Source organism: Lytechinus pictus, chromosome 5 (assembly GCF_037042905.1).
Source record: "Lytechinus pictus isolate F3 Inbred chromosome 5, Lp3.0, whole genome shotgun sequence".
Taxonomy (NCBI): Eukaryota; Metazoa; Echinodermata; class Echinoidea; order Temnopleuroida; family Toxopneustidae; genus Lytechinus; species Lytechinus pictus.
Window position 1 is genome coordinate 51,770,638 of NC_087249.1, and position 9,432 is coordinate 51,780,069.

A 9,432-nucleotide genomic window follows, 5' to 3' on the forward strand; every position below is an offset into this window, starting at 1 on the left:
TAAGAATGAGCATTTTTCATATTTTCACAATGTACAGTGTGCATGCCTTCGTGTTAGAAAGGTACAAACTCTTCAGTATTGAATTTATTACATTTCTATACAGCTTATTTCATTCAATACAATGTGATATCAAATGAGGAATGAGAACAACGAAAAATCCCAACCAGAGCTAACCCTGTAAGACCTTTATGGAAAGTGCTCTGTATTCATGTTATGATATGGAGATATGCTGTTGAGAAAACATGTCAGTTCAAAGAGAGCCGCTATGGACAATATTTTGCCTCTATCAAAAATATTATTCCTCTTTCGGAAAACATTATTAGGTCAAATGTGCATTGCTCTTATAGAATGTCTTTATAATCTATCATCATAGTGAGATAATGGGAAAATGACTCTAGGGATAAGTTTTGAAAACAAAAGGGATGAACTGTAAAGGGATGTAATCTAATGATCTCCAATTTCTGATCAATTCTTTAGATAGAATTGGTGGTGTTTTGTCTGTGAGATGCTTGGAATAGATAAAATTCAACCCTTAGCATTCTTGTTTAATAGATAGAATAGATTTTGAAGAAGAGTTGAAATAGTTATGGCAATTAAACATGGAAATGAAATTAAGAATTTAATTGATTAGTAGGATGTCATCCAAATACAAAGTCCTTGTGTAAAATACAGAGAGGGATCTGTAGCATTATCATAGCGAAAGGAAAATTGAAATGAATACTGATTACAAATAGTCTAATTTTGTCAGACCAACGTTCTCGCTACCACGCGTCACGGTTGGCGGGCGCCGCCAAGCCTGAAAATTTTCAGGGCAAATCCGCCAACCCTGAACTTCCCCGACAACCGTGGCCGACAACTGTAAAGCAGGCCTAGATCTACACAAAAACTGAATAATATATAAAAAAATAATCTGCTTTTCAGTTCCTAAAATAAACTTGTCGATTATTTCGTCCACGATTTCTTCCTGGGATTTCTTTGACTCACTCACTACTACTAGTGCGCTATATATACGATACGACCTCGACTCGAGGCCCAATCTCTTTTGTGGGAAGCGCGAAGATGTTTACCTCGCATTTGCGTATCGCGTTGCTCACATTATTTACGTCTTTAAAATGGTAGTAAATACGCTCAAAAACAAGTGAGGGGAGAGGGGTATCGTGGGTTACTGGCTTGGGCAATGTAATTTAGATTATTACGAATTTCAGTTGATATTGTCACTTATTATGTCAAAAATAAAGTGTGTCAAAATTACTATCAAAGTTCGATCGAAATATAGTTTTATCTCGTCCCAGGCCCCAGCCTTTATAGCTACATCTACATGAATTCATTGAATGCATTTCTGATGACACTGCCGTAGAGCGAATTGAGAAAAACTATTCAAAGATCACGTTAATAATGACAAAGCCAATGGAATGGATTGATATAATGTCCAACTCATTTACTTACATCAAAATGATTTATTCACATTTAAATTCCGATTTTACTCCATTATTTCCAAAGTCTTGATCTCTACGTCGATCTTTTGAAACTGTTGATTAATTTCGCGACGGCGTGTCTACCAAGTTCTGTGCCACTGCACTCGCGCTCGCAACGGTCACATTCATAATACAAATCACACATGGCATCAAAACCCTTGATCCGGGGATCCGATAGTCTTCCAAAATTAGATGGGATCCAAAACTAATTTAATTTGATTTTTTTCATATATTCATTGAATCTGTTATAATTTTCATAATTAATAATCTTTATTAATATTATTCACATTTTTTATCATTACGACTCATTTTTTTAATGTGAGTTATACGTACAGTGTATTTTCATTTGTATTGTTCTTTATTACTCTTTGTCTGCCAATTAAATAATGAGCGCACCTGTCGCGGGCCTGAGAAATGTTTTTAGTCATCACAGTGAATGCTTTATGAATTTGTTGTACAATTGCTTAACTAAGATTTAAAACAAAATATCATTTGAAATTAATTTGTGTAAAGGAAAAAAAGAGAATGGGGGGTGGCCGAGGGCAATGTAGATGAAAATGATGGGATGTTTGTGACTTTGTGGGGAGGGGATTAAGTTCGTAGCGAATGAAATTAATATTCATTTATGGATGTGTCTACTGTGATTGTGGCTGCATAATCTTTATGGCGATTGGAAAATCCACCTTGGGTCGGGAGAGGTACGTGATTCAATAGATTTCGATAGAAGTACACATTCAACAAAGTGGAATTGGCAATTCATTCACAGATATTCGTTTCAAGTACGAATTATTGAAGTTGATATGTGTGAACGTTTTAGAGGATATCGGATATGTATATCGTTTTTTCACGCCCACAATGAGTTGCTAGTATAATTTGAATATCGTTGGATGAATTTTTCAAGTTCACTTATTTCTTTATGTTTTATATCGGAATTGTGCTATTAATATATGAGTTATATCTTGGCAACGTCGTTAGCCTAATTATACTGCGAGTGGATGATATTTATGAAATGAGTTGGAATGTGAACGAGACGCCTCAAAGCCGATGGCACGTGATCTAATTAGTATTCACTTTCTGGGTTGAGCCAATCATTGTGCTTGAAACAGGTTTCCCCGAATTCCCGCCCTTGGAATGTCCCACGTGTGTGACCTGTTAACCTGTTGTTTGAGTGCGAATCAGCTGATTTCGTGACCTCAAAAACTCTTCATGGTGTTTACGCTGGATGGGGGCTATAAAATTAAGAAGATCTTTCTCTTTTATTCATTTTTAATAAACTGTTCGTGATTTTCAAACTACACCTATAGTGATATTGTGATGCAATTTATTGAATCACGTACCTCGATCATCCCACTCATGGTGCAAGAAAATATTTTTTAAATTCACCAAAATATACATGTAAGAAAGATTATTCGGCCGTCATCATCGGTAGAAGTATAGACACGTCTATAAAAATGTATTCGCTTCGAATATTGACTTCTTCACCAATCCCACACACACGATCTCAACATCCCCTTGTCATTGTCCACGCCACGACCCCTCCCCTATCGCTCTCTCCCTTCGACCATCCTACAACCCCACCCCTCTTCCTCTCTTTCACACACGCTGTATTTGTAGGCCTACATAATGTATTATGTAAAAATAGAAATCTTATTTCCTGTCAATTAACCTATACTTTCAAAACATTTTAAAACGCAGTTAAGAAAAACAAATTCGTAATATTAGAGTATAATGAATGACTAAAAATATTTCTCACGCTCGTGATGAGCACAGCACATTCATTATTTTATAGGTGAGTAACGAACAATACAAAGGAACACAGCAATAATTGACAGTGATAAAAGAATCTCGATTGGAAATTATTAGTATAAACATCATCAACAGAAGTCTTATGAGAGTTATAGTTTCAGTGAGTATCGAATAAACCAAACAAAAAACCATGCAAATTATATAAGTTGGGGACCCCGTCTCATGAATACCGATACCCATTATTTGGAAGCCTCGGAAGAAAACTTCCGAGGCTTCCAAATAATACCTCGGTCACATTTGCTCTACGGCGAGTCGAAAACAGCCGTTTTATTCATTTTTATTCAAATCACGGTAACCACCTATATTCAGGTGGTACAAAAAAATGTTAAAACGGCTGTTTTCGACTCGCCGTACGGCCGCCGTAGAACAAATGTGACCGAGGTATAAAGTCGGAACAATCTTTGGATTTAGTAAGGGCGTGACGCAGCGCAAGCTCAAAGGGCTACGCATGCGGTCCGTAGATGCAGTCGGTCGTTGACATAAGAAACAACACGCATTCACAAAATTAATTGCACTTTCTAAGGATGTAGCGATATCGATCTGAACATTGGAAAGTATGGAGTTAATTTATCGATGTAAATAGTCTATAAACTGTAAGTATAAAATGAGATTGACTTCAATTTTTAAGTTATCAGTAATTGCCTTTCTGCTTCGATCGCAATTCGCGCAACCGTTACGGCTGTGTGGCCGGAGAAGCATTAAATAGACATAAAATGTGGTGCATTTAGCAGCAATCTAAGCTCGTCGATATTGATATTTTCGATAGCTACCGCGCTTTGCACGATAGCTACCGCGCTTCGCATGCACGCACCAAGGCTGCTGCGCGGCTTGCGTCGCTTCGCGTCGCCAAGCGTCAGAGTGAACCTGGCGAGAACGTCGTGTCAGACTAAACTAAAAAAGATTCATTCAAGTTATCATTGGGTTTTATACTCCTCATTCCTGATTTTCTTGTGATATGGTTTGGTTGACAAAACTCAGAATTATTTTGAAGTTTGTGCTTTACAATTACAATTTACAACATGCATCGTTGTGCAACATATTTTTTTCCTGCTCTCAGAATCAATCAAACACAATTAAGCTTTTGATTATCGGAATTTGCCACTGGTTAGAATCTCTCGGAAAATTGGTGATTTTAATCAGTACTTATTGATTTCAAGGTATTTTCAATAGCATATGATTTATAATCAGGATGAGACTGATGATGAAATAATATTTGCATGTACTGATCACATACCATCTCTATCAGCCTGAATATCACTTACAGATTGGGGGGGGGGGGGCTATGGACCCCCCCCCAGAAAAAAAAGTTATGTGAGCTTGGAAATAAATGAAAGGAAAAGGGGATGAATTATATTTTTTCTGAACATTGTAAAAATGTATCAAAATCTTCTAAAAGGTAAAAAAAAATTTGCTTGCTTTGTTTGCTTGTAGCTTCTTAGAATTTTTGCCCCATACACCATGTCTGCATCCCCCTTATTTTCTTTTTGGCGTATTACGCCACTGCTGATGCATTTGGAGTTTCTTGATTTCAAGATTTATCTCGGCAAGTGCTGATCGGGCTAGAAGCTTGAGAAGGAGAAAACCCCCGAGCTGATGGAGAACTACCAATCAAATTACCTACTCCATGAACGTGAAGATTGTGTGTTATATGTGTGGTGGCCATATGTCTTGGAGAGTCTAGCTAGTAATGCCTCCATCTAACTATCTACCCAGGGAGCTCAGACTAACAGACTCCAAACATTCATCATGGGGCTCAGAGAAAGGAGGTATCAGTCTTGTTAGTCCACAACTCACTATTACATGTAGGCTCATTCATATAAAAAGAATAAACCAGGATTCAATCATCGTTCAATATTTATGGTGGAAGGGGGAGGGGGGGGGGGGGTAGGGCATGGAATGTATTTTAAACGTATATTCTCTATATAGGCCTAACTTATCATGTTTTCATCAGTGTATGTGATTGAAGTAATCTTCCATTGTTTATTTTAAAAATCCAGTGCTTTTTTTACAGTATCTCATTTATTCTGGCTGTTGAAACTTCTCATACAAAAGAAAAAAAAAATCACCATTAAAAACAATCTTTAGTTGGACTGATCTTAGAAGAAGCAAAAGTGTTCCACTCTGATATTCATTGAAATATGAATAGGCCTATTGCCTCATGATTATCTTAGAAAAACCAATATGTGATCCTAATGGTGATGAGAGTCTTGCAAATGATACCCCTTTCATAAACCCAATTATGCGGCTTATAGCAGCATAATTTGGTCGTAAAATCGGAGGAGGACCAGAGTTATCCGCATTATTTTGATGCTGCAATTATCCGCATAATAGCGGCATCGGGACCAGATTTTGACTTTATGAACGCATTTCCAAATAATGCGGATAATTGCCATGATGCGGTCACAAGGTCACCCTTTTCCAACACAACCGCATCGGAGGGGGCGTGTGCAGTTGTCATGACGATTATCTGCCTTTTTCAGGACGGGCGCTCGTAAAAATAGTGCGGATTATTTTTGGAGTTTGTGAACGCAATTTTTATTGAATTATCCGCATTACTCTTAGGCGGCTAATTGGAGGATGGGTTTATGAAAGGGGTATGAGTTGGAACTTTGGATGCATTATTAAAGTTTCACAATAAAACAAGTTGTTCATGACTAAAACCAATGTGTTTTGATAAACAAGAACATCTTATGCTGGAGAAAATTTGGAACAGGACAGATTTTACCATTGCTTGAAATTCCCATGGATTCAAATCGGTGGAACTACAAGGTTTCAGCAGATTTATCAAATTGTCATGAAGTTGACTCTGATATTTCCTGTGGACTTCAAGAGCTCATTTTATTGCCCAGTGAAAATTAACAAAGTGTGTTTCCTGCGATGAAATATGTCTGTCCTTCTCCATGCACAAAGAAAACCCATTTATTCAAAGGTTCGGGTGATGCCATCGACCCCTTTCTCTATTGGACAGTTATCAATGAAAATCGGAAGGGAATAGAAACGGTGGGTGGGAATGGGTGGAAATTTGAGGGTTTCCCTCTCAAGATCGGATGTATTTTTAGTGATTATAGGTGATTAGCACAGACATAGCACCCAGACTTAATGAGATAATCCTTGCAGTGTGGATTGCTAGTTTGATATGTTTGATTTAAAATTCTAAATCATAGCTCAATCGGTCGGTCGTCGGTCGTTAAACTGGTGCAGATGAGGGATAGCTTTGATGGTTCATGTGCGTGTGTTCAGAGGTTTTATGCCTGTCAAGGCTGAGGAGACCTTTTTTTCATTTGTTACAAGTCTGATCTGTTTGTCTGATATTGCTTGGATTTGATATGTTTAATGGGAAAAAATAGAACATATTTCAGGCAAAATGGGGCATTTGTTAGTTCACATCCTGTTATTTCAGAATCCTTTAAACTTCTCGAAGAAATCTTTAAAAATATATCCAGTTAGGCTTATACCTGCAATGCTTCCTCCATAAGTAGACCTAGAATTATTCAAACTTGCCTAGGTATCCCAATCACATCTTTATTTCTCGGTGCCACAGTCTCTTTGTATATGAGTCTCTATGTGTGTGTGGGCAAATGTTTTTATTATGTAAAACAGAAAAAAAAAAAAAAAAAAATGAAGTAGAACCGATTTAATGAAAATGAAAGCCATTGGTGAAACTAAGATCAGATGTATTATCGGGCAAGTTGAAAACACTCCCTGGACAATGATTAGATTTCTAGCAAATTTTGGTGCCATTGAAAAGGAAAATAATTCCTTTTGATGTGATTTTGACCAACTTTGTCTTCTTGCCTTTAAAAACAACTAGTCTCCCTCCGCGGTCAGTCTCCACGGGACGGGGCGACTACAGAGCAACTGGCTAAAATGGCAGTTGGGGAATTTGTTGGCTCCTTGTTCACATCAAGAACATTAGCCCAGTCTCAGATGAAAAGGTGAATTACGAGAATAGGGTAGTGTACTTTTTGCAATTCAAACTGAATTCTTAGAAATATATTCTCCATCCAACTGAGAAATGACTTCAATACATTGACGAATAGGATATATCCATCAGTGATGACCCTCCTCACAGATTACAAACTTTTGGTTGATGGTATATGTAGCATGAAGGTATATAAAGAGAATTCCTTGTATTGGATGGACAGTTATAGGTACTTGTTCTAATTAACACAGAATATAGAGAGTTGGATCTCGCATGACTTAATTCAGGAATAGATATTGAATTCCTTTTTACCAGTTCATCTTGAAATACCAACAATAAGGCAAAAGTTGAGAAGTGATGGATTTCTTTTTTCAGGGTCCAAATATTTCATGGGATATATAATTAAGACTGACTAATGACTTATAATCGTGGAAGAGAAAAGAAAAAAATTCAGGTTTATTTCATGATCTAAGTGACATGTGCATCACTTTAAAATAGGAGAAGATTCTTATGTGAACAGGGTAAATTATGTCTTAACTTGCACCCAGCATGCTCCTCCATGGGTCTACTCCATGTCGTCATGGCGCTGGTTGATGCAGTGACATGGTTTGTCTTTGTCTCCTGTTCTAAATATCCTAATTTACCATGATCTGATTCTCATTTGAGATTCAATAACAGTCTTCTTTAATACGATGACAGTGACATGCAAGTGCTTTATATTGATGGAAAAATGTGTCAAATTAGATAGATACATGTGCGTAAAGGTTACTGCGGTAGGTAGATTTGTACATGTGAATGTTTCTAGACGTAGGCTACTTTTTTGTGTAGTGTATGGTCAATGAACTTTGCTTTAAAGGTCAAGTCCACCCCAGAAAAATGATTTGAAAAAATTGAGAAAATTCAAACAAACATAACGCTGAAAATATCATCAAAATCGGATGTAAAATAAAAAAGTTATTGCATTTTGAAGTTTCGCTTATTTTTCACAAAACAGTGATATGAACAACTCAAATGAGTCAGTCGATGATGTCCATCACTCACTATTTCTTTTGTTTTTTATTGTTTGAATTATACAATATTTCTATAATGTAGACTTCAATGGTGTTGCCATTAAAATCTACATATGGCACTACAATATTTACCGAGTTTAAATTCAAATCAGAGATGGGAAAGAGGTGAATATTCTTCATTTTTCTGATAGTTTTCAACTAAATCAAAATAATTTCAAGGAATTATTTTTTTACCCATTTGCGAGATGGCCAGTATAAAGTTCTTTAATACCAGCAATATTCGTCATCCTGTCTGCATAGCCAATATTTCTCATATCTGACCAAAGACAACGGCATTGATTTATGCCCGTTTCCCCTTTTTCTGCAATTGTTCTCTGGCAATAAAAGAAAGCCGGTTCAACAGAAGTGCAATATCATTTCATACAAGGTAGCTTTGTATTCATCAAAATGAGACATTTGAAGCAGTGAACTAGACGGCTTTACGTGGACCGGAGCAACGAATGAACGGCATCTGCAGCTCACTGCACCACCGCCCGCAGACGAGGCCTGCCGCATCCAACATGAAATGCAATTTATGCGGGTCGCTAGCGTTTCATATTCGCTTCTCTCAAGAGAGAGAGGGGAGTACGGCAGCGCTCGATGCTAGTCTTGGGTAAAGATTCGTTCGGGAGATTGGAGTGAAATTAAAGAAGAGGGAGGCAGGATTGGGTTATATTGGACAATTCAGTGAGGGATAGGGACTGTTTTTAGCTCCCGGCATGCTGAGATTTCTTGATCAGATTCAAGCGTAAGCCAAGAGGCTGTTGAAGTACGGCTGTATGAAAATATGGAATGCTCAGATATGCTAGATACTAGACAGAGAGGGTGTAAACTGCTTTGTAAATGAAAGGTTTTAACCTTACTCCATGCCCTGTTGGGATGTATCATTCAAATTGACATGGACAGTTTTACTGCTACTATGCACTTTTTACTACCATTATGCACCTGTCATAGCAAGGGTTAGGTGAACTTTTAAACAAATTTTGATAGATAATGACCCCTTTTTAAAATTTTGCAAAGAATGCTTGCACAAAAAAATATGATGTAGGCTCCATAATCTGAAGAGGGGTGTATAAAATGAAGAGGTATTTGCTAGCAAGAACTAATATTGGACATAGTGCATTGGGAGATTTGCCTGTAGAATCATCACCACCCCCCTGTATGACCAATGAGCATCAAT